General features: G+C 38.1%; 1 long non-coding RNA gene across 3 annotated transcripts in view; it reads left to right on the top strand.

Annotated features, from left to right (window-relative positions):
* The window catches only part of LOC130573373 (uncharacterized), a 58,091-nt gene extending 33,344 nt beyond the window's left edge, over positions 1-24,747 (top strand). For all 3 annotated transcript variants that reach the window (XR_008965325.1, XR_008965324.1, XR_008965326.1), the window contains exons 3-5: positions 1,387-1,589; positions 14,358-14,406; positions 21,607-24,747. This is a non-coding gene — a long non-coding RNA (uncharacterized LOC130573373). The remainder of the gene's footprint in view (positions 1-1,386; positions 1,590-14,357; positions 14,407-21,606) is intronic.
* The last annotated feature ends 1,446 nt before the right edge of the window (positions 24,748-26,193 follow it).

The raw sequence follows: 26,193 nt of genomic DNA on the forward strand, positions 1-26,193 counted from the left end.
GAAACACTTGTATTTTCTGAAATTAATACCTGATTGTTCTTTGTGTTTTCTTTTGTGCGTGCAATTTAGTTTGTATTTTATTCTGAACAGTCATTTTATCCCTTGAGTATAAAAAAATCTAGACAAAATTAAATGAATCACATTTATAACAAACAATACACAAATAATAAGGGATAAGGGCTCACTCCAGTTTAAAATATCATCAGTCTTTAATGTTGTTTCATGGTTTGAAAATTAATCTGGTTTCCATGTTCACTATTTATTGAGTTGATTGAAATTGCTGTTTTCCAGCAAAATAGTGTTATGTAAGTTCTGTTGCAGGCTATTTGTGCTGATGAACCTGATTCACTAGATGTCCTTGAAAGGGACAAAAGAATTTGAAGAGCTAATATTCAAAGTTTCTTTGTGCAATTAAGTTTGATTGTGTTTCTAAAGTAACTGAGTCTCARACTGCAATCCAAATTAGAGACTCCTACTTTCTTGCAAAATTTCATATCACTATTCAAATGTGTTCTGCCTCTAATATTTATCCTCTCTAATAAATATATTTTTCTTCAAAAATTCAGAATCTCCTTTTCTTTCCAGAATAGCCTATTATTTCGATGGTGTCATATAACTTTTTTTTTTTTTTTTTTAAACTACCTTATTTGTTTTAATTTGTAGATTTGTTAGGTTAAGTGGTTTCTTCAGTTTACATTTCTTTTCTTTGATATGTGACATTATCCTAATGATAGCCTTTATGTTGAAGTCCTATGTTTGACTAAATGATTTTGCTGCAACTGTAAGCTAAGATCAGACAAGGTTTCTTCTCAAGCCATAATTCTAGTAATTGAATCTGTTTGTGTGATATGTATTGGCAGAACAGAATGACTAATCTTGCAATGAATAATTTATTTGATAGATGTAGTTTCTCRCTTGACTACATTATAAGAATAAAACAGATATTTTGAATTATTCATTATTTAGATTTAACGAATTTTTGTAATAATAGTAATAAAAGATTKTTATTGATCATTTCCCTGGGAGCAGCGATTCAGATAAATTTGAAACTCACTTGTAACTCTAAGTGGTTAATTTCTGGTGCATGTTAAAGATAGCTTCTGCTACAAAATTGGATAAACTTTTGAGTGTCTGGCACCATTGTTCATCATGAAGTTTTAAAATATGGTTTCTATGAATACTTTTGCATCAGTTCAGAARCTTGCTTATATATAGTATTTGTAGCATATGATTGCTTGAGCATTTGTGAAAAGGCACATATAAACAATTTTGAGCATATTAAAGGTGTATTTGTTTATAAATACATGGAAAGGGAAACAAACTTAATTTTACATTGTTTTGGTTGAGCTTATAAATGATGTAATTTATAGCTTCATTCTTTTCCAGTTCAGATCTGCTCACTTCAGTGGAGGAAGGCTGTGAACCAAGTGCAGAACTGGGTGACAATGTGGAAAGATCCGCCACAGCTTTCTGCTCTTCCGACTGAAGCTTTCTGCTCTGATTCTGCTCCTGAATCTGCCTGTTTTGTGCTGCAGCAGTGGAAAACTGACTGACTGAGAGTTATTCCGTGTGAGACATCCCTGTAACAGGTCTGTGCTCCTCCTTGTATGGTCTGCAGCTTAAAGAAAATGAATCAAAAATCAAATTAATGAAAATTCTCCTTGAAATTGGGCAGCAAATTACTGGAAGTGATAGGATTTTTCTCCCAAGATGACAAATAAAAATCACATCTGTGCTTCCATCTTTTGTCTATCATTTACCAGAAGAAGGTGTGAAGATTTAAGGTCATGGCAAAATCTTCCAGGAAGACACTGGGGTGTGAATTTCTGGTCTCGGGAATTTGTTTGCTGTAATTGGATTGCTGGAAGAGATTTTTTCTCCTGCCGTGCTTGCTTTCTGAAGGGAACACTGTATACAGCAGATAAAAACAAATGTTCTTAAAATAGAAATTGCTATCTGGAAAAGCTAAAAATGCAATTCAGTCTTCAGCTATTCAAATGCAGGTCAAATGACAAGCTGTTCAGAACTTTGTGGATAGAAAAGAATAAGTGCAGGGTCTCTAAAATGTTATGCTAGAAATAATATTCTGAACAATATTCTGAATAATATTCTGAATAATATTCTGAAGAAAAGGAGAATTGGTTTCCATCTAAACACACAATAAATGCTGCACATTTTTTTTAGTATTTGTGGGAACATTGGGACTACTTCCAACAAAAAACTTGATGTAATTTTGTGTGTCATTTTATRTTTATTCAGTTTGAAGAACATACTGATGCCCAGTGAAAACTYCAGTGCTAATAAGGGTGAATAATCAAACATATTTCTTAGTAAATATTTTAAGAATTTTACCTGAGTTCTTCAGACCTCACCTCCACTCTCAGTATTGTTAGTATCTTGATGAAAATGTGTTTTCAATCTCTGGCATTCCAAATTTGTAAGTAAATAATTCTGCCCTTGAACCAGAGTGCAGATTAATTACTAGCTGGACATTGTTCCTCTTGACCAGAGAATATGAAAGTTTTTAACAAAGGGAATATTCATTAATCTAGGGAGATGTTTGTTTTGGAAGACAGATATGTATTTCTGAGGGGAAAGAAACACTTACAAGGTTTAAACAAAGGGCCAAATTTTCTGTATACTTGTATATCACATGTTTCCCAAACAAGATGAWATAATAGCTGTTTGTCCTTGTAATGTCAAGTGCAATGTCTGGCTACTATGAAGCAGAATATTTATTTTGAGATATTAAAGGATTAAATATGTATTATCAGACAAACTCAGACAGTCCTGTTTTAAAAAGACAATTGAAAAAAATCAACTGCTAACTGTCTGAAGAAAATAATTTGAAGAAAGATAATGAAAATATGTAATAGACAGAGATACATCACTTGATGGGCTGTGTAACTAAATTTAATTGCTTCTCTATCAGGAAGTTTAATCAATTTAGGAGGTGGATGGTTAAGACCAGATGTATATGCAGGTACCTTTACTATAGTTTCCTATTTTTTTTTCCTCCTTTTACTATAGTTTCCTATTTTTTTAGTCATGTTACTTCAGCATTAGGAGGAGCAATGTCTTTGCAGTTCTGGCTTACTTGCAACATGAGGAATATTGCTCCAGAGTGTTGTAATCTCTGAGGGAATGCCCTGGGTCTTATTTAACTTGCTTTATTTTTTTAATTCATATAAGGTGTTATGGCCTGTGTGTRTTATATATGTGTCTTTTTGATCCATATAGTATCTGAATCTGTTTTAATTTATAGGTGGTAAGTTTGTTTGAAAACCTTTAATTTTAGAGCACTTCTTTGGTCATAGGAATCCTTGGGGAGTTTCTCCCATCAGCAAAAGTTGTGAATGCTCCACATATACCAAGGAACTTTTGAGCTGTAGACTAAAGATCTGAGTTTTTCACTGCCCATTTTTCGATGGGGTAAAATTAGATTATTTTCCTGTGTAATGGCGAAACCCACTTTGCACTTGAATTTAAAGGGCAGAAATTCCTGACACAGAATATTTAGAAGTAAGACTTAACAAATGCGTTTCCCACTGATTTATGTCCACTCGAAGGGCTGTGCTTGACACACCTCAGACAGCGGCGGTTGCCATTGAAGTATTTTTGTGCACGGTTGTGTACGCAGTACAATAAATATTTGGTCATTCTGACAGCAGAGTTCAGGGCCCTGGGTGACAGGGGAACGGTGTGAGGGCAGGAGTGTTTGTGGACACCACCAGGTACTCGCAATAACAAAGCCCACAAACCCGTGTCTGAGCAGTTACTGCCAGRTAACGCTGAGCTGCTCAGAGCAAATGCTTGAAATGAATTTCTTGCTGCCATCTTGTGTCTAAAGGCTAAATGGCAAGGAAATTTCTGGAGTGCCAAGGGCTGATTTTACGTCCACACCAGGTTAATTCTCTTCTTCCTCTTAACACCAAAGTGTAGACAGAGACTAGTCCTACTGTGAAAATTTTCAAGGTTTGCTCTTAGGGAGAACAGGAAAGTGAAATTCAGCTTGTGCAAGAGATTCTGTGAAATTTTTGGTGAGAAATACTTAGGTGAGTGGCAGCTCAGATGTTAAAAGTTGCTTTCCCCAAGCGTATTCTCAGCAGAAGAACAGAATTATGAGGTGCCAGAAGAAATTATTAATAATATTACTTCCATGACAGACAGGGTGGAGCCTATGTTTTAAGTACTGTTCTCCCTATTAGTTTTCTTCATGAACCCAGGCATGGTACAMTTCCTAGCAGGGCTGTGTTGGGCTCCAGAAAGACCACAAAGGGCTGTTACCCACTCATATATAAAATCTAACAGAAGAACACTGTAGCCTGCAATAGGGTGCTTTTCAGGAGTATCCAAAAAACTTTGATGAAGATGACTTTACCGCTTACATAATTACTTTATTAATTTGCCTCATGGATCTTTCTTAATTTCAACTATCATTGCTCGTGACCCTTTTACCTCCCTGTGCTCCCTTCTTATATCCTGCAAGTCCCACCGAATTTTTAACTCTTTCCCTTCTCAGCTGAACTGGAGCTTTTGGCTGCTGGGAAGGGCTGTTACTCTGTGCTATTTTACAGGGAAGCAGCACCATTCCCATTTGTTTGCTGGAAGGCCAGCTGTGACAGACAAGCAAAAGCTGGCTGTGTCTATGGCAATTTTGGTGGCAGGAGTAGCTTGCAGTAACTGCTGACTGCAATGATGACGACGATGATGATGATGATGATGATTGATGATGATGATGATGATGATGATGATGATGATGATGATGATGATGATGATGGTGAACCCAGCTCATACAGCCATTCACTGCAACAGCTTTACTGCAAACATCTGAGGAGGCTGTAACCATATTTACCATGGAATGAATGAAGACGTTGGCAGCAAGAAATTATTGAAGATGATGAATGTAAAATCAGTTCACCTCARTAAGTGGGCTGGTGGGAAGGCATTTCCAAAGCAGAGGCAAAAGATGGTCTTGGATTGAGAACAACCACTCTCTGTTTTCTTTGGTCCATGCTAAACTCATCTAGATCATCCARTTCTTTAACAAATGCTTGAGCTTCTTTCCAAGCTGTACCCACCTCATCATGAGTTTGTTTGCCAACAATGTATGACCATGTCTTTTTGGGTAACTTTTGGAAGATCTGTATTTACCATGCTGTTTGCACACCTAAATATCCTCAGTCTTTACCCAACTGAAACAGTACAGAGTAAGAAATTGGTCCTTTTCTTCCTAGTCCCTGTMAAACAAGTGAACAACTTGGGGGTTCTTGGCGTGACAAAAAAGTTTGATGATATTGCAAGTAAAGACAATCAATGAAACGTAAAGTTTTTGGCTTAAAACAGTGATGACTGAGGTCTGTTGACTTTAATGAATTTCTGTCTGCATAGATGAGAGCTGGAATTATATAAGTGCAGAAAATATCTCTTCATTCTGTAGGCTCTGGAAATATTGTTGGCGTAAACCACTGGAACAAACTACCCAGAAGAGAAATGAATTCTTTCTCTCTTGACATTTCTAAATAAGCCTAAATGCCTTTATGGAAGATATATTTTGTTCAAACAGAAATTATATGGCTCAGTGCAAAAGTACCTGGATGAAACCCTGTGGCCTCTGTTATGCAATCAGATGTTTTTTTGGATCTCGAATCCAGTGATCTTAAAAGTTTTCTTTGTCTTACTTCTTGCAGATTCATTTTGGTTATATTTGCCACTTTTTACCTAAGACTGTAGGCTTTTGGCTCCCCAAAAGCCTTTCTGGAAAATTGCCTACAGGGCTGTAGAGAAGCTAGTAAGTAGCTGAGGGCTACTGTCCCATTGTTAGTAATTCTGAATAGTCACTGACATGAGGCACTGAAATGAGAAGTCATTATCAAAAGAATTTGGAAGTCACTGTTAGATGCTTAAGACATGTGAAATATATGCATAAAATATATGTGAAATTGTGAAATTGCAGATAATGTTCATTAGATATGGACTGTTATTAGGGTTCAGTGCTGACTTGGTTTTCAGGTTCTATTTCTCAAAAGTTATAGTTTGAGGTTTTTGGTTTTTTTTTTGGTTTTTTTTTTTTTTTTTTTTTTTTTTTTTTTTTTTTTTTTTTTTTTTTTTTTTTTTTTTTTTCATTTGGAGCTTTGGTCACGCTTTGCAGACTCAGGTAATATTTGATTCTGAATTGATAACTTACCCTTAAAACACTGAGCTTTGGCCGTTCACATGTTTTTTGGAGCTGGAACAGAACACAGAAGAGAACAATCTCCTGAAAGAAATGTCTGGACTTTACATAAATTTTCAAACTGGATCAGTTTAGTGTTGGCAAGTGACCATTGGTAATCAACCTTCTGACAAAACAGTGATAGAGTGGCTCCCTTCTTTGGGTTAAAGAACTCAAACCAAAATTTGGGATCAGTCCTTAGTGCGTAAGTATCAATCTGTAAATAGATTTGGCCACGTTTCTGCAAGGAGATATTTTGACAAATACAGTGTTGTCTGCAAATCTAAATAGATCTGAGGGGAAGGGAAGGGCAGAATTTACATTTCAGCTGACCTTAAGGAAAGAATTTATCTCACACAAGATACAGATAACTTAAATGCTCCAGCAATGCACTTGCTATGGATGCACTTTCTGATGAAATATTGTCATGGAGTACAAATAGAGACAGCTAGATGCCCTAGAGCATGTATTCTTCACTGATATAATTTCAGCATAGTGAGGTAAACACTTTGCTAATGTAATGCTTAGATGTGTCCTCTGTCATAATAGAGTACAAAATCCTAAACTTTTGTGCTGAACTGCGGGGGCTGTTATTATTACATTTAAATGTATCTCAGAAAAAAAAAAGAAAAAAACCCTCCGTGACCTGAGAGAAACTGTAATATGCTAAACAACAGATTTTTAAAAGCAGTGCTTAATAAAAATGATTTCCATACAAACTCAAACCTGTGAGAGCTCACAAGGTTTTTAGTGACATTATGACTGACATATAATAGCAATAATAATAGTTCCTGTATCATCCTTATGTATGCTGTACGTGTTTTGATTTCCTGATACTGTTTTTCAGAAGAGAATCTGGAACATATTTCTTCATTTCAAAAATGAAGAAAAGCTCTTTGTATCACCTCCTTGAATTTCCACAAATTCATTCTTATTATTCACAGAAAATTTACTTWAAAAGAAGTACAGGCTGAAAACTTTGGGATTTATTTGTACTAGCAAGGAATCATCTTGCTGCGTGTTCCAGCTTGAATCCAGGCCAAATCAGTGTGAAAGTCTTTTAGACCTGCTAAGAAAATGTCTTTTAAAGTTAAGAAAATGCCAGATGTGCTGATAAGAAATTGGACACCCTTGATCACTGAATCATGATCACCCTCGAGTATCTTTTCTAATCTCCTGTTACTGATCTGAGCCAGGGACACTTGACAACACCCCAGTATTTGGTTCCTACTCATCATGGATAACTCCTGATATCTAGATTGCACTCATTAAATTGGCAATCACTCTTCCTTCTGCTGGCATCTGCATGATATCACAATTCGCAGCCTTGTTAGCAGTCTTACTTTTAGTCCATGTACAAGCATAATCTCAGTAATTTTCTTCTGTATTTCCACCCACCTGGACTCCTTGAATTTCTGTAAGTATTCCTCTTTTCCTTATTGGACAAGCTCTAGTGTTCTGTAAATGCCCCATTCCAAGGCAGGCAGGAGCGACAAATCCTTTGCAGGTTGTCCAGCCTGCTAGGAGATTGTGAACGGATCCATTTTTATTATTGGAAGCTGCTTGGGAATTTGATCCCCTGGCCCAGTCAAGCCTCATGCAAGGATAAGTGTCCCCRTCTTGCCTGCCTACGATTTCTTCTCTCTCTTCCCTTACCTTACATGTGCAGATGGCTCTATCTGGGGTATGTATGTCCATTAGTGCCACATTTGTTAATAATTTCATGGTGTGGTTTCTCTCAGTGTTGTGTTTAATGCATAAGGATCGCTTGTATGTCTGTCCTTCCACAGTGGCGCAGAAAATCCTATGCTGTTCTTCAGATAATGGAGCTGTATGTGCTTACACAACTTGCAAACCAGTTCTTTAACAAAGTAATTCTCAAATATAATTTTGGAGTCTTTGTCTCCTAATGGGGTAAATTTCCTTCGAGACTTCCCCTTCAAGAGAAATCCTTTACTTTGTCAGCGTGACAGGCCCATTCAATAATATGTGTCACTGGAAATAAACATCATGTATTTTATTGGTGTTTCTACTCATTGAACTGTGGAGGGAGGTGAGGTCAGACATTGAATATGCAAGGCAACAATTGACAAAGTAACGTGCAGCATTTGCTTGGTGTCCAGCCAAGGATTTGTGATGCTTTTAAAATGGTAAAGTACATAGCAGATATTTGATGTGCCAAACCACAGGAGATGGTTGATGGTGCTTATGGAGTGGAAGAGACTCTGTAAGTAGTCCCTGTAGTGTATTTACCATACTGTACATTTTGCACATTCTATTTATTATACTGCTTGTTCGTAGTCTTTTCCATAGTATATTATCATGGAGAGAGACCCATTGGGAGAGTTGTACTTATTGTAAAATAGGAATTGTGCATTTTGCTGTCTCCTTCTTCCATAAAATCAGTTTCAGGAATAGACAATGCTGAAGCATTTTATTACCATATAGAAGAGTGTTCTGGAAGCAAAATTAGATGTAACAATGACAAAAAAACCCAAACAGCCCAAATAGAAAACCAAGAGTAACATCCCAAGCACAAAGAGAATTGTGCGCTTCAGGGAAAGGGAAAAATATCAGGGGAAAGCTGATTCTTTAAATGTCTCTTATTCTCCATTAATTTTCTTCCTTATTTCTCAATTCATATCTCGCCCCCCATTGCATCGCCACATTTCATTTGCTTYGACTTTTCTCATCCTGACGTGCCTATAGTTCAGTCTTCTTCTGCAATGAAGACATGATCTGGCTAGTTGCAAACTTGCCAACTCAATTGCCATGAGCAACGCAACTGCCAGAGCCCAGCTTATGCTGAACACTCTGAGGGAGGAAATGCTGTGCTTCTACTAATGTCTAAACTGGATGCCACATCCCGATGGTGTGAAAACATCTGAAATCCTCCAGGGGGGCTGCCAGTGTGCTTTGTTGTCCAAATTTGTCAGATCCTTGAGATGAGAGGTGACTAGACATTTCATTTATCTGTGTCCAGACACCCAGGAGCAGGGCTGAATGCTTGCGATATAAATCTGAAAATCTGAAAATCCTCCATTTAAAAACTCCCTGTGAGAAATCCTGAATTTTGCATTTGTTTTTTCTGTAACTAATCCTGAATGATCCCTTAARTTCTGTTCCATTTTCACTTGCACTGGTAGACCTAAACAAATTGGTTGAATTCTGTTACAGGGGWGCTAATGCGTTTTTAATGTTATTCTGAAAACCAATTAAAACAAAAAAAGGAGTTTTTCTGATGTTGCCTGATTTGAATTATTACAGAAACATCTAAGGTATACATGTAGGTTAGTTTTCAGTACAAAAAGAGCCTACAGGACAGAGACTACAATTCTTCAAGTTCTTGGGCATCTATTTACCTTTGAGATTTTGACTGTCCCATTGGAAGATGGGACCCTCACTAGCTTAATGTTAAACATGTATGTGAGAGTTTGTCAGGCTGAAGTCTGCAACTCTCTTGTCATCTACGATTTACTCTGTTTGCTGTGTTTGTGGAAATCCACATTTGGCATTCTTGGAGATATCTGAGCCAAGTTCAAACCTCAGTGTTTGAATATAGGGTGATGGTAGACRTGTGTCTTGTCAGTTACACAGTTTTGTTATTTTTTAAATGTATTTGATTACACACTGGGCTTATGTAATGAAAACAAAACTTTCATTAGTCTGGTTTGAGAGGGAYTGCAGTTGAAGATGGGAAAGAGGAAAGGATCATGGGGAAGGAGGCAAGGAAGGCKGAAGGAAGATGAATAACCAATGATGTTACAGCCAGTGAGGGCAAAAAGTCTGGAAACAGCTTTTCAGAGATCATTTAAGTGTTGGGTCCCTCCAGCTCCTTTAGAGAAATGGACTGGTGATGCTCATGCGTTCCTGAGTCTGGGCTGTAGTTACCCTTCTGTGCATGAAGCACCTTGAGAAGAGGTTTTTTGAGCCAGAGAATCCTAAGGTTGTACCTTTTGAAGGCTCCTTCTCTCTCATTCTTGCAACTTTACTGTGGTTGGAAGAGGATACCTGGCGCCTGCTGTTGATGGGCTCCTCTGCTTCTCAGGGAGAGGGAATAAAGGGCCCAGAAAGATAAAATAGAATGAAAAATGAACTTCAGGATTGCATTTGAAATTAAATTAAAATTACTTCATTTTCATRCTAAGTTTTTATAGTTTTGATGGCTCTATGGGACCTGATCAATGGACAACCCGGGGTGAACAAAGCCTGTGCATATTTATCTTTGCTAAAGATGTATTTCACAAGTCAGAACTGAAACACTGAGCAATTACAATGCCTGGATCTCAGCCAGACAGTCTTGGACAGAGTGGCTGACCAGTCACATCTGTTCTSTGCCTTCTCCACAGGACCTCTTCTCAGGTTAGGAGAAGTAATGAACTTAAACCAAAATGGATTATTTATAGTGATGTGCAGAGCATGAAAGGAAAGTCGGCTGAAGTTTTCCTGAGCCTGGAAAGACAGAGAAACTAAACTGTAGCTAAAATATCTCTCTCTGAAGATGAAGGTCAAGATTCTCAATTGATGTACATCTTTGCAACTTGGCATCAGTGAAGCTATGTTGATTTACACCAGCTGAAAAATCTGGAAGGGAACAATGCACTTTTTGTTTAATTTTTATGTGATCGTCAGACAATCCGTCACATTCAGTTGGAGAGGAATAACATTTGGTAGATGTTTAGTCTTGATTTTTTTTTTCCTGAAATGGGAAGTGAATTAAATGAAGTGAAGACAGAAAAAGGCATTTTTATTATTTGAGCTAGCTGAACAGTCTGAAAAATATTAAATTAAAAAAAAAATTGTCAAATAAAGTATTTGACATCACAGCAAAATACAGTTAAACGCATTATATCTTATAAGAATTGTTAATAGGAATTTAGAGAAGTCAGTTGTGCTGGACATGACTAGATTTACAAAGAGTTGGCTGTATGAAACTGTCTGGCTAATCCATCTCTTCCACAGTATGTGTTACATAGCCCCTGCCTGTTGCACCTCTGTCATCCACCAGCCTCTCTCTGTGTTGAACGTCACCAGGGGACCCAAGGTACAAGGATTATCAGTCCTGGTTTAGGGAACAGAATGAAATTTGGGCTGGTGTCTGCCTCTACCTGCTGAGCTGGTTTTGCTGCAGTGGTGGGAATCGTGTGCCTGTGTTGCTGCACACCCTTTCAAAACCCTTTACAAATGGCTCTCCCTGTAGAGAGGGTGGTGCAGTGGTGCCTTACTCGGAGACAGAGGCTCTGTGCCAAAGCAGCAGAAATGATTTACAGACTGAGCTGCCTGCTCACCCAAAGGAACAAGTGACTGTACTGGGCTGCTTTCTGTTTCTGGCTAAGCCTGTTGTCAGAGTTGGTGGCGATGAACAGGCAATGACAAACTGCTCTCTGTCTCCTGTGCAGGCAATGCTAGGCTGCAAACAGCTCTGAAGACCTGGCAGACTTTTTGTCCACCACTGGATATGCATCAGTTTTGGCAAAAAGCAGGAAATGACTGGTGCAGCAAATGTTTTGGAGCAGGTCATCTTCCTGTTTCATTGAGTTGAAACTCTGAGACTTCCCATTTGGGACTGGTTCTGCTGCTGGGGAATACATATATTAAATTACTACCATTCCAACCTGACAGGTTTTTAGGTTACAGTCCAACTTGTATTACCTTTAAAAACAGTTTTTTAAGTGTGCTGCAGTTTAATATGGGAAAAATATTCCTGATACATTATTCTCAAGGTTACCAGTCAAGCTGTGCAAACCACCCTTGCAGTCATTGTCAAATAGTAGTGTTGGAAATGTACTTCCTCTTTCAGAGGCAATTTTGCCATTTATAATTATGATAATGTGGATCCCAAATCTGGAAAGAATACAAGTATGTGATGTTTTCAGTAAGGTGTGTGTTAAAAATCCCTAAACCTGATCTAGGATAGTCTCATTGACCTTGGAAACACTGAAAAACCAGGTTTACCTCCCAGGCAGCATGTATAATAAAATAACTGGGGAGTTCAGCAGCAGCCCACCTTACTGCTCAGCAAGGCAGGTGGGGCAGGGTCATGGTGAACCAGCCACCAACCAGACTCAGCATCAGGGGATGATTTGAAACTAATTTGGCCTCTGTGAACACCAGAGTAACCCAGTGTGAATTGCAGTGGGAGAGGAAACACCACTGGGCACAAATCCCTTATCTTCCAGTGCAGGGAACTGATGGTAGAAAAAAAAGAGGAGATTTTCTGGAAAATTGGTGTGTGAAGAAAATGGACAAGAAATGTTCTTCTCTGGCTTCTGATGATGAGTGAGCAAGATTTGAGTGTGCATGTTATCTGACATACAAACTGCATTTGGAACGTGTGTTTTCTTGTGCAAGTGTGGAAGGCAATTTAGTGTTATGCCCTCTACCAAGAGAGGCAGTTCTGCTGAGTTGAAAGTGGAGAATWTCTTCTTGTAATACAGCAGCTCAAGTGAGTGACTCTTATGTGGGTTGTGCTGGTACACAGTAGTACACCAAATGCTTCTCACATGGCTTCAGAGGTGTTCAGTTTGATTCAGTGGCTGCCCAGCAAGTTTCGTGCCAGAGACCTATATAAGAATATCCTGCTCTTGGACACATAGTTCCTGAAAACATAAATCCCCATGTGTGGTTACTGCACAACCAGCATCTGACTCATTGCTTCGCAAAGCACTTTTAGTTGCTTGGGGAACTGATGATGTGCACCACACAAACCCAGTAACTGCGGCGCTCCTGTAGCGCTCCACGATCTTGGAGCTGTCAAGGAAACTTTGTTCTCTGTTACCCATACCACAGCCACTAGAAACTTYGCRTGGTGACCCAAACAGAATCCYGTGTCTCCAGCCACTCTGAATCCAYCCCCTTGGTGTTCCAGCTGATGGGGGGCTCTCAAGGGGTGTTAGTAGTGTAGTCTACATCTATTGCACAGTTTGCTTTCCATACAGCAGGGGGTAGTAAAATACTCAGAGTCTACATGTGCAAGAAAAGAGCATCAAATAGTAGAGCAACTGAATGGAAAGCAAACAAAATGTCTATTTTTAAACTGAGCTAAATCCATGTAATTTTCAATAGGGAACTTTTTGAGTCCTTGTAAAACAAGTTCCTTAAGGGTTTGAATGATGCTATTTAAATGTGTAATGACTTGGCCTGTTAAAAAAGCCAACATATTGATTGCTGCACTTTGAGGATGAAAGTATTAAACATTTTAATCGTGCTGTGCATGTTTAGGATRCAAACAAAAGTCCTCATTGTGAACCTGCCAATTAAAGTAGCTGCCAATAGGGAAAGGAGACATGCCTGTGGCTTTCTTTGGGTTAGCTGAGGTCATGGCTACAACTAATGCAAAGGTTCTTAAAGAAGTTTGGCATCGGAACGCATGAAAATCCCAAGCAATACTCCAATCTTTCTATTAAAAAATTTGAAGCTGTTTTGGACTGACAACAATGTTTACAGAACAAGATACAGGCTTATTTTTTCCCCCTTTATATTTTAAAGAAATATATAACRCTTTGAGAATGTAAAGGACAGTCTGAGATGTTAGTGCTAAAAACCCGTTACAGGACTGCTCCTGAGCTTCAGGGTAGTGTACATGATCCTGATCTAGTCCTACAGGCAGCTCATAAACATCGAGGAAACCTAGAAGAAGCTGAGGGGAATATTCATGTGCTTCCACTCAAGGAATGGTTTAGAACTTCACTGTTTCTCTACTTAGAGTTTAGAAGCAACAATTTAATTTCTATTAAGTCATTGCCTGCATATTTCTATAGCACCATTTAGCAGCGCACAGAGTAACATCACATTTCTTTTCCAAACAGTGCAAAAAAAAATCAAACTTCTAATTTCCTTAAGGATTTCATAGAAATGCATAACCTGTGAAATTGGTTCCTAGCCATGTTCTTACACCAGCTTAGCCTGATAAGATCTAAATCCTAGCACGCTTATTCCAATGTATGCTAAGAGCAATCCAAATGACTAACACGCGAGGTACACTGGTGTAGAGAGCTGTGAGGAGCTGAGTCTGGCTCAGTGTTCCCTATTGCAAGAGGAAAGCTGCACTAAAATCCATGTATGACATAGCAGATATTTATTCTACATTTCTGCAAAGGTTTTAAAATTTACATCTAAATTTTTGTCTGTATTTTTGTCTCAGCTGATGTAGCTTCGTAGGAGCATTCTGAAGAAGATGTTGAAGTCCTTTGGTAAGTGTATACTGAATTTGTGTTATATAATGATTTGGATTTTATTGGTAACTATTACTAAAGATTCTGAAGTAAGTTAAAAAAACAACCTGTAAGCCAAATCTACTTTATTTTCAAGAATCTCCAGCTATCACTCACATATCCTTGCCAAATGTGTCATTTCTCTTAGCAACAGTTTAGATGACTTTAACAAGTATTTTTAACCTATAAAAGAAAGTCATGGAGCTCACTTCTGAAATTTGAAGTTCTGTGCAGATACCTAAGGGCTGGATTTAGTGATAAATTGCTTCCCCTCCTGACAAGACCATGGAAGCTTTTCTTGCAGGGAATGCTTAGTAATTCAGTGAAAGCAGTTTGGATGGGKTTTTTTTTGTCTTTCCAGTTGAATCTGGCTTTACTTTTTTCTAGTATTATGAATTACKTTCTGTGTAATAAAACACACACACCTCTTGAGAAAAATATTAAGTCTACAGAGAAAGAGGCTGATTCAAAGATAACATTAGTTGTAGATGTATTTCTCTGTAATTTATCCACACTTTAAATTATCACCTAGATTATCTTGGAGCAATGGCATCTTGGTAGCCATGACTTTAACATAAAATGTCCAAAATTTCACTTACAGCTTTGCCTGCCGACAATTTGTAGGGCAGTCTTTAATGTTCTTTTAGATCCCTTTAAAAACAGATATTTCTGGAATGACAGATGCTAGCAGTGGAGATAGCTTGTGTTAGCCAGTCAAAGTAAAAAATTGTCCAGTCTCTGCAGCCACCTTGTCAGAGGTTTCTGTCATCCCTGTAGGTTGTATAATGCAGAGTGATGTGGCAACAGCTGAATCTGCTTGTACGTGTGCCAGAACCACAAAAATGTTGCTGAATATAATGTACCTTTTTTCCATCTAATGAGCAAAAGCACAGATGATACACAGGGGTTCTCACATCCCACTCTATCTCTCATTCCCATCTTTGGATTGCCTACCAAGTGCTCCAAGTGCAAACTAACCTCTGAATTTGATATACCAGATGCTGCTATCTCACTTAAACTCTTTATATTAATACTTAGCAAAACAAGTTAAATAATCTCTTTACTGTTAACATTTATTTAATCAGGGTGGGTCAAGATGAATCCCAGTGTTAGTGTCCTCTTCCAAGCCTTCTACAGCATCGTGTCCTCTTCAAGACTCTCTTTTAGTGCTGAGCTTCTTGGCGAAAGCATTATCTTTATTTATTGCTTGTTTAGTGCTAAACACTATTTCACTGTTTTAAGGTTAGTTGCAAAATTCAATGTACTTATAATAAGAACTTTATTGCCAGCCTATTAGTATTGTTATTAATTTAATAGCAGTAATTTAATTACTGCAAACCCAGTGCCTTAATATTGTTCTGCAACTGCTTTTTGATCTTTTGAAGGAGTTTCTTTTAATAGCTACTATGATTTAATTCACCAATTCTTGACTTTTTTTCTGGATTAAAAATTTTCAACCAATAGGTTTTAATTAAAAAAAATCATGTAATGAGATMCTTGCATGGCTACCAAGAATGAAAGAGGGAGACAGTAATGTTCAGTTGTTYTGGAGGGCTATTATGTATAGATGACCTATAGGTTAGATTTGAAATTTAGGAGAAAAGTAAAAAGAGAAAAGGCTTGAGAACCTGTTTTTATGTCAGATCCACATGACTGGCAGGAATAAGAATGTTGATATCACTGGGGATGAATATCTTTAATTTTTCTGTGGGAACTGGGGAAAGATAAGGTATCAGGAAGGAAGGCTGTAGGAAGTCTGATTTTTGCTGGATTTAYAAGAGTTCAGAAGGCAGCTAGTGTAGTCATAAGAAATTACTTTATTTTCAGTATTCCTGGACACATCTTCCATTTAAGGAAGACTTGGGATRAGGCTGGGGAACTGGAAAAAAACATGTCAGGGAGAGTAGTATGGTGTAGGCAGGAGCATATGCTTCATATTAGGTATTCCAGTACAGATTCTTCCTCTCTCTACAGTACATGTTAATTTTAGGTCTAAGGCTGGAATCAGGTTTTCAGAAAAAAGGTAGAAAGCCTTTTTATTCTTGCGTTTTGCAAGACTGGCAGAGATAGGACTAAAGTTTGCATAATTGGGAAAAAATGCCTTATAATTAGATTTACTATACAAATTGGTCACTTTGAATYGAAGAAAAATAAATTAGGCTTAGGTTTTAGGTGTCATTATGACCGAAAAGAAGGAATCTTCATCTGCCAATCTCACTGTTGGATTGTGTAGTACCAACAAAGACTAGAAAGAGTGTTGTTTTCTAATGAATGCCTATGAGTTTTCCTTAATTAAATGTTTGCTCAGTTTGATTTCAGATTTTTGGCTTAAAAGCAGGAGTTAAGAAATAATTGCCCCTTGAGCCTTTGTTGTCACTGGGAATGGCTTCAGAGGTAGGAAGCAGGTTAGCATCACTGTTATTCTGATATCTTATGGAATTCCTTGTTCACCTGAATGGGAAGGGTGGATATTTGGAGAGATTATTGGTGACTATACACTTCTGTCTTCAATGCATTTTAGCTGCAAGAATTAGTTCATTTCCCATATAATAAGTAGGGTTATGGTTGGGGTTTATCTCATGTCTGGGAAGGAAAAGGTCTGATCTGAAGTTTAGGATGACAAATGATATCAACAACTGATATTTTATGTTTAGAGATTCTTGCAGGGATTAGTTCTACAGTTGTTTTCAGGTTAGATTAGAATTAATTTAAGTTTTCAGCGTAGAAAATAAGTCTTAAAGAAGTCAAAGTCCTGCTGATGCTCAAGAATACCTGTTTCTCCAAATGTCATTTATTTGTGTTAGGTTTCACTCTATCTGTTGGTTACCCGGCTGTAATCATATCTTGTGATTGTGGGAGGGCTTGGGAACTCAAAAGCACATTGTTTCCAAGAAGTTGTTAGACTCCATAGCTCTGTAGAAATGCTCACTGAAGAAATGGACAGTAATGAACAGCAATATATGATATTCACCAAAGGATTCTAGAAAAACTTCAGAGYTGTATTACTGTAAATAATTGTTTTGAAGAACCAGTGAACAGGAATTAATATTGTATGTTGGCAGAGTGCCAATATGGATTTTTAGGGGTGTGTCATGCCTCAAATGTAGTAGCATTCTTCAGAGAAATCAATAAGCTTGTGGATAAAGGAATTATGGTTGTTTTAACCTTTTTGGTTATATCTTTTAAAGAATCTAAGAAATCAGAAGATAAAAGAAAAAGACAGAAGTCAGCAATAAATTGTCATTTTTCACAGAGGGAGGAGGTTACCAGTGAAGTATCCATGGGATTTGTCCTGGGGCCTGCAACATTCCCAGTATTAATAAATTGTCAAGAAATGAGAAGGAAAAATTTTTGAGGTATCTTAGTTTGCTGACAATACTAAGTTATTTTGAACAGAATGATAAAATCATAGAATAGTTTTGGTTGAAAGTGACCATTAAAGATCATCCAGTCCAAACCCCCTGCAGTGAGGAGRGACATCTTCAACCAGACCAGATTGGTCAGAGACACATCCAACCTGACCTATAATGGGAAAGCTGTTCCAGTGTTTCACCACCCTCACTGTACAAGATTTCTTCCTTGTATCTACTGTAATTCCACCCTCCAAGTTTAAAACYGATACCACTGGTCCTAAGTCAATAAGCCGTACTAAAATGTCTGTCTCCATCTTATACATCCTCTTCTACTGAAAGACTGCAATAAGTCTCCCCAGAGCCTTTTCTTCTACAGGCTGGACAACCCCAATTCTCTCTGGATGTGGTGTTCCAGGTGGGATCTCACCAGAGTGGGACAGAGGGGCAGAATCCTCTCCCTGCCCTGYTGCCCACATTGATTTGGATGCAGCCCAGGGCACGGATGGTTTCTGTGCTGCCACTGCACATTGCTGGGTCATGTCCAGCCTCTCATCCAGCAGCATCCCCAAGTCCTTCTGGGCAGGGCCGCTCTCCATCTGCTTATCCTCAGCCTGGATTGATACCGGGATTGCTCTAACCCAGGTGCAGCACCAGCACTTGGCCTTTTTGAGGTTTGTGGACTTGGCCCAGGCCCCCTTTTCAAGCTTGTCCATGTTCCTCTGGATGRCATTCCATCCCTCAGGCATGCCAACTGCACCACACAGCTTGGTGTTGTCAGCAAATTTTCTTAGAGTGAACTTGGTCCCGCTGTCTCTGTCTTTGTTGAGTTATTAAACAGAACTTTTCCCAGTACAGACCCCTGAGGGACATTYCTTGTCACTGGTCTCCATTTGGACACTGAACATCCATCACATCACTGAGCTGTCGACCACTCCCTTCTGGATGTGACCACCTGACCAATTCTTCATCTACCAAACAGTTCCTCCATTGAATCCATTCCTCTCCAATTTAGGGATAAGGATGTTTTGCAGGRCCATGTCAAAGGCTTTAYAGATGACATCTGTAGCCCTTCCTGTGACCACCCTTGTGGTCGTGTCATTGTAGAAGGCCACAATAACCTCCCTGTTTTCCCTCATCTGTTCCATGAGCTTTGTAGGCACAGAAGTGAATATGTAACAATTTTACTGTGAAGTATTATAAAAAGGAGTAGGATATGTAAAGTGAWATGGGAAGTGGCAATTTCAAAATAGGGGACAAAAAGGTACTTTTGCCTCACATTGCATTGTTAAGCAGTCAAGATTCTTGCCACAAGATGCTGTGGACAGTAAAAAACTCTCAGAGTGAACAGTCCTTGGATGAAAAGAAGAAACCATTGAGGCTATTAAAGATAGAATTGCTGCATCTGGTTAGGAATTGCTCAGCCACAAATCCCTGAAGGCTGAAAAATATTCTGGGGAATTAATGCGGCATATTACTCTGTTCTCACATTCTTCCCTGGGACCCATTTTTGACACCATCAGGAATGGCTACTGCCTAAATTGGAAGCTTGATCTGATAAAATATAATATGGAAAGGTCTTTATAAATTATTGTTGTATCTGATTATGAACAGGTGTTATTTGAATTTTCCAAATACTGCCATTGTCAGTGCAAAACACTTGCTAACCTTATCATATTTCTATATTATTGAAAAGAGAAGACAATTGCTTTAGGAAGATTAATTTGGTATTCTGCACTCTGAGAACCTTTTCATTTCACTTTATTTGGAATGAAATAAATTTAGTATTTTTTTCCCTTTTGCATAACTGTCCTCTTTTTCAAAGTCAAAAAATGAAAATAGAAAATAAGTTAATTAAAAGCATAATATATGTTACACATCATGAGCTGTCTTGCAACATAAATTGTACAGTTGCCAATCAAGAAAACCCACGTCTACTAAGCACAGACTACTCAGTTTTAAGGAGCTACTCTCAATTATATTTTACTGCCCTTGCTGGGTATACAGTAAATTTGCCGCAGTGCCATCATTCACACTTTAGGACAGGACCCTCACTAGCTCAAATCAGCAATAGTTCTGTTCAGGCATTTAAAATAGTATCAGAGAATCATGAAGGAATATTTTGTCCTTTTAGTTGCATGGAAAACCTAATAGAAATACCACATTGCTCAGAAATAAATCAAAAGGCTGCAAAATGTCAGGTGCAGAGAAACTAATAGATACTCAGGCTGTGAGATCTCCTTTGAAGAAATATGCTGATGATAGGCTTTGATTAGCTTGATTAGTTTCAGATTCTTAATTTGTACTCCTGCCATCGGGTCCTGTGTCTCCATTCTCTCACAGATATTTTCTATAGTCTGGGCGCATGAAGCTTTGTTGAAGTATTTTGCRAACACAGTAGAAAGTGGCAATATTGTTAGACGTGTCCTCGGATGCCCTGTGACTTGCAGCAGCAGCAGCAGGAGTGATGATCTTGTATTTAGTATCAAACAATAGCTCACTATAGAATTTTCTAAACTACAGTTGGCTTCTCACCATGTCCTAGAACCAACCTGACATTTCACAATAGAGGAATCAAATGTCTTTTGGCAGCATCTGATGTCATCATTGCTTAGGGCCTGAGCTCAGAATTTGGCTGTCATGAGTTACTCTATCTACTCAGTTGTGTAAAACAGAAAAAATGTGGGCATCAGCAGTGCTGTGACCTTTATACAGTTTTCAGCAGATTGAAAGAAGGCAGAACTGTTATTACTAATTTTAAACTGCTAATATATGTTGGGCTTTTTCAATCCATGAAGCTAATGGAAGTCTATCACCAGAAGTATACATCACATTACTTTAAAGGAAATCTAATTTACACCTAAAAACTCACAGTGGAATGAGCTTGGACAGAAGGGCTGCATCTCATTTTGCTCTGCCTTCTCATGGGACTTGTATTTGGTGGCTTGAGGGAAGGACAGCCCCTGCCTTCCTTTTGGGATGCATTTGAAGCAGAAACAAAGATCACTTTTGGGTGCAAATATCACATTTGTGGTTCAAAGTTATAGTTTATGCTGAAGACCTGCTGAAATTCTTCAGAAGAGAATATTCTGTATAATATGCAAGTATTACTAATCTGCCAAACCTCTGAGGTTATTGGGGTAAAACTGGGGTTCCTTTAACAGCTTGTGATCTGGCCAATCTGGTCTGTTTGTARTATACATTTATCACTTGTGGAGCTTGACCAGTATCATAAATCAATTGGATGCTACTAAATATTACTAAAGTAATATTTGAACAGCAGTTAAGGTGTGAGTGAATTATGAGATGATTTCATATGGTGGTCATCAGCCACAGATAGTTATGTGAGGAAAATGGACCAGAGCTTCATAGCCTAATCCTTTCMGATATTCTTCTACTTTTAGTAAAGTTATGTTTCTTCTGCTTCCTGTCTTATACAGGTAGTGATTGAAGACAAAATAATTCTATAAGAAAGAGTTATATATATATAAACAATATATTAATAAATAGGAGGTGGTAAAAGATCACCAATTTAAACAAGGCAAAACAAGTTTAAGATTTGAGAGCTATCTTTATTGTGAGTTATGTGGTTCATATTGATATCTGRAAGTCCATTCTTTTGGGTACATGAGTAACATAAAGGCCTTTCTTTTAATGCTATCTTTCTGACTACTTATAGTTGCACAATAAAATTTTAAAATGCGTTGTTTAATGACTGCAGCAGAAAAGGATTTGACATATTAGCAGTTTGAGCACAGTCTGCTAGTTGTGCCAAGCTTTCAGTTTCCAAATCAAACTTTTCGTGTCTTTCTGATGTTCTTTCTTCCAGAAATTGGAGTGGTGTAGTTGGACCATGGAATCTCATCAGTAAAACTGGGTAGATCTGTTCTGCTTTGTTCCCAGTTGAAGCTGGGATTGAGCAAATCTGCAGGCTCCTTCTGTTACAAAGATCACAGTCATTTCTGTGCACCTCATGCTGCATCGTATACACTCAGAACCAGAATTTATCTCTGGCAAGAGYTCTGCTTCCTGAATTATGTTTGGCATGCCTGTTCTCAGTTGCGAAGTATTTATCCATTTCCTGGTGTCAGCTACTGAATCCAACGGGATTATGGTCCCTTTTAAATAAAATCCGACCTTGTCATCTGCTACTGAATTCAAAAATTATTATCACTTGTTTCATGGACTTCTTATCAACGGCTTACTTCGGCTTATCAATCTTGAAATTGTTTCATTACACCTCATCAGCACCTGGTTTTTCTAATTCATGATGTGGCTAAGCTGAAATCCAGGTGGCTCTGCTGTCTAGTTTGATTTGGATCTATTGCTGACTTAATAACATGAGCAAAAATGGCAGCTGAGCGTCTGTCTGCCTTTTTCTGTAATAAATGTACATAAAGAATCTCTGCATCTGCTAACTGACACTGCAGATTGCTTTCCCTTCGGTGGAGGTCTTTCCAAATGGTCTCAGAAGCAGCAAGAACAGTAGCTTGTGGTTGTTTTTCCTGGCGTATCAGCAGTGTATGGAGATACACAGTTTCTGCTTCCTCTGTTTCTGTCACTGCAGTTTATAGGTTGGCCATTAATATTTCTGTCATATTGCAGCCTGGAGCATATGTGTTAGATGGCATCTACAATACATGGCACCTGCATGCTCCATACTGTTTCTTAGTTCTGTGTCAATACATTATCATTATATTCCTTTCACTGATCACTTCAGCTGCTCTTTCAGTGAGTGCCATGTTTCTAACTCTAGGTCTATTGCTCTAAAAATGTAAAATTAATTAGCTTTCATTCTTTCTGAGATTAATTGTGGGTGCCAAGAATGAGAGCTCTGCATGATAAATTTTTTTTCTTCTCAGTATTCAATATAAATACTCATCCAGGTAAAAGCAAAACAAAACACTTCTGTATCTACTGTTCTTTCTGGGCTCCTTGAATATTTTGGTGATCTGTTCCAGTGTTTGGGGGTGTTATTCCTACAGGATTGTCTTTATCATCTTCCCCCGCTATAGCCCCTCAATGTTATACCCATGATTTTTCTCTCCTTCCATTATAAATGCTGCAGGGAACTTAATTCTGGTGTTCAGTTTTACTGCCTGTATRCAGATTTTGTCTGGAAATCCACCATGCCTGGTGGCTGGCATCACTCCATGTTGATGATTTCCTTTGTTTCTCACCCTTGTTTTGTCTCTTTGTAAATTGTGTTTTCTATATTATTGTGGAACTCACAAGATTGACCTCTGCTGTCATCTTTCATATGCCACACGCTGAGTAGTAACATAAGAAAACAACACATTTCTTAAGGCTTTAAATTGAAAGAGCTTCAACAGAACTGAAGCCTTGTGGCAAGCCAGTGTTCCCTGATGGGAAAGACTACATTTAAGGCCTTTGGTGCTATTAATTTTTAAAGGCTGGAAGGAATGAATAAAGTGTGAGTGAGGCCTGATGGCTGACAGGGATGGAGAGRCCTGAGCTAACCGTGCTGCACCTTTGCCCTTCTCACCACCGGTGCCCCTGACTTCTCCCTGGCTTCATTTTGGAGCAGTCTGAACATGAAGTCAGGGAAGCATTTCCAGTGGGAATAGACTTGCCAAAATATGCCTTTAGAGCCTAATGCTGTGCTGGCAGTTGTGTGGTGCTCAGCAGGTGAAGGGGAGATGCAGTCACAAAAATGTTTGCACTGGGAGAAGTGAGCTATTTTRATGGTTTTTCACTCTTTTTGCCCGTTCTGATTAGCGGATATCTGAGGGTAATATTTTTACAAATTGATGATGAAACGTAATCATTGTTGCAATTCTGTCTATAATTATGTACTTCCACTTTCCTGAAAGAAGAAATGAACATGAGAGGCTCATTGCTTTAACAGTCTCSTCAGATAACTGTCTACCCTAAGCCCCTCTTTCTTGCTTCATTTCTTTATCAAAATCATCCTGCATGCTCTCTAGCTGTCTTGGGGCTTTCCTGCTGTCTGCTCTATCTGTGCCTGTATTTTTGCCCTTTCTCATCCTTGGTGAACTCAACTGAACAACATTCATTGCCCTGAATTTGAACTTAGTCCCTGAGGAAAATTGCGGTTGTTGGTTCTTTCACTAGGCCTCTGTTATGGGTGCTGACCTCCAGTGTTTCTTCTCTTCCATGGAAGTGTTGTAACCAGCTTTTTACATTTAGCCTACTACGTTATATTCAATAAAATGTGACTCCTAAATTCAACTCAAATATCGCATAGCATTGCTATTCCTATTTATAAATGGCACTGKTTTTTTTGTATGCTGTCAAACTGCAATTGTCCTTTCCCCCACATCATGTTTTTCATGTTTTGCACAGACTCCATGCTTCAGAATAGCAAATAATTGACTTTTAGGGTCACTCAGGGAAGATATTTTGTTTTTCCAGGTTTCTGGGTGGGGCACTTTAGCCAATCACATTTATTACTTTAAGACCTCTCAGACTTTTGAACTTGACCCTATTTCCTGCCAATAACACCTGGCAAGAGAGCTCGRTAAGTTAAATTGCAGATATATTAAAGATTTATTTTAGGTAAAGCCTGCTTGTAAGATGTCTATGTGCCAAGTTATGTCTGGAGTAAACTTTTATAGCAAACACTAAATCAGAGGCAAGCAGTACAGAAAAAAGTGTAAAGGGGATTAAAATAAAAAGGCTGACAGACCCGTAACTATAATAAAAATGGTTGTGGAGAATTCTATGGCATTAACTTAGATAATTGCCAGAGTCATAAAATCCAGATTTTTCTGTCTTYAAGACTCCTGGGAGCTGCTGGGGAAGAAGAAAATTAAATGTAATGGTTCATATATAATTCAGAATTTTGTTGCTTTTTATCATTCTCAAAAGAGTAAAAGTGACCTACTTTCTATATGTTGTAGTTTAGTGGGAAATTCCCCCGACTCCCAGAGTCAGCATGCTTGTTCTCTTCTTAAGCAGGTGCTAACTCCCATCTCTGCTTTACTACTGCTGGCATAGTATCTGCTAAATGTGTTGTGACATTCTTTCCTTTCAGCATACAGTGGAGATGGTTGTGCTCCTTCCCAAATTCCAGTTTTGTTAAGCTTCTGGGATTAATGCAGGATCTAAATTAATTTTCTGTATGCTAGTTTTCACCCACAGTAGAAGTAATTAAATAACAGGCCCTTCTCTAAGATTTGTGTTTTTAGAATCAAWAAGTCACATGTAATGATGACTTAAAAGTGAAAAAAAGATTATAAAGCTCGAAGACATGTATTAAAAGGCGCCTCTTCTTGTTTATTTGCTACAATGTATATTTGGAATAAAATGGGAAGGAGTTAGAAATGTACTTGGAACTCAAAATATACTCAGTATTATTCCATTGTAGGGCTAGATTTGAACTGGAAATATTTCAATCCAGARGACTTCTTCCAATCCATATTTACAAAATCCAAGGAGAACAGTCTAAAAAATCTGAGTGAGAAAAACTAGGAAATTTGACTTAGGATTATGCATCAAGGCTGTCTCCATTTACAGTACAGAAGTATGCTAGACAGACTGATCAGTTCTGACCCTGTGCTCCAAGAAGAGCCTATGTTTAGTTTTCTGGATCTAATTCTATGTGGAGGAAAAAGAAAGAAGTTTAATGAGTTTATACTTTCCCATCATACTGCTGAAATGATTCACAGTTGAGGAAATTTCTCATTCTCTTCATGGGTAGAGACAGATAGGGGAACATGTTAATCGTCTTTTGCTGAAAAAGGAATTTCATTGACCAACAAGAGATTCTGGGACACATGAAGGACAGTGCCCTAGTTACTTTTCTGAAGAGAATTGGCTACACAATTTGATTCTCAGGTGTACCTACAAGCAGCAAAACAAAATCATATTTTTCACTAAATGATTAGAACTGTTTGCAGGGAAGTATTTGAAAAATAAGCATGGTTCTGTTTAGCCATGTTGTATTTAGTTATTTATTTGAAGTAAGCAGTTTCATCCAGCTATGGATATTAGACCAGTTAGCAGGAGGACTTGTTAATATATTTTTGTTTTACTTTTTTGATCCAAGTCTTAGGAGTTGGGAGTTCGGTTCCAAAGGGAATGAATTTACGTATGCAGGACACGTTGTTCAAGGAGCTAATACTTACAGTAAACAGAGGTTGCTTAACTGTTGAGTAATGCTACAATAGTTATTTCCAATATTTTGCAAGAAACAATGTTCATGCAATGTTTTACCACTAGCAATTTGTTAGTGGTTTTAATTTAATGCCAAAAAAGTCTCTAAGGGCTGTAATTTCAAAAACATGGAGCATCACACGTTGGGGACTATACCCTCTGTCTACTTTTGTAAGGTAAGACATACATGAAAGAGACATTAATAGCACTTTAAAATCTAAATAATGTTAGAACTCCCTTGTGACATCACAAGTAGTAAATTATATCCATTGAAAGG

Source organism: Malurus melanocephalus, unplaced genomic scaffold (assembly GCF_030028575.1).
Source record: "Malurus melanocephalus ecotype Western Australia unplaced genomic scaffold, MMel_1.1 scaffold_57, whole genome shotgun sequence".
In the NCBI taxonomy this organism is placed as follows: domain Eukaryota; kingdom Metazoa; phylum Chordata; class Aves; order Passeriformes; family Maluridae; genus Malurus; species Malurus melanocephalus.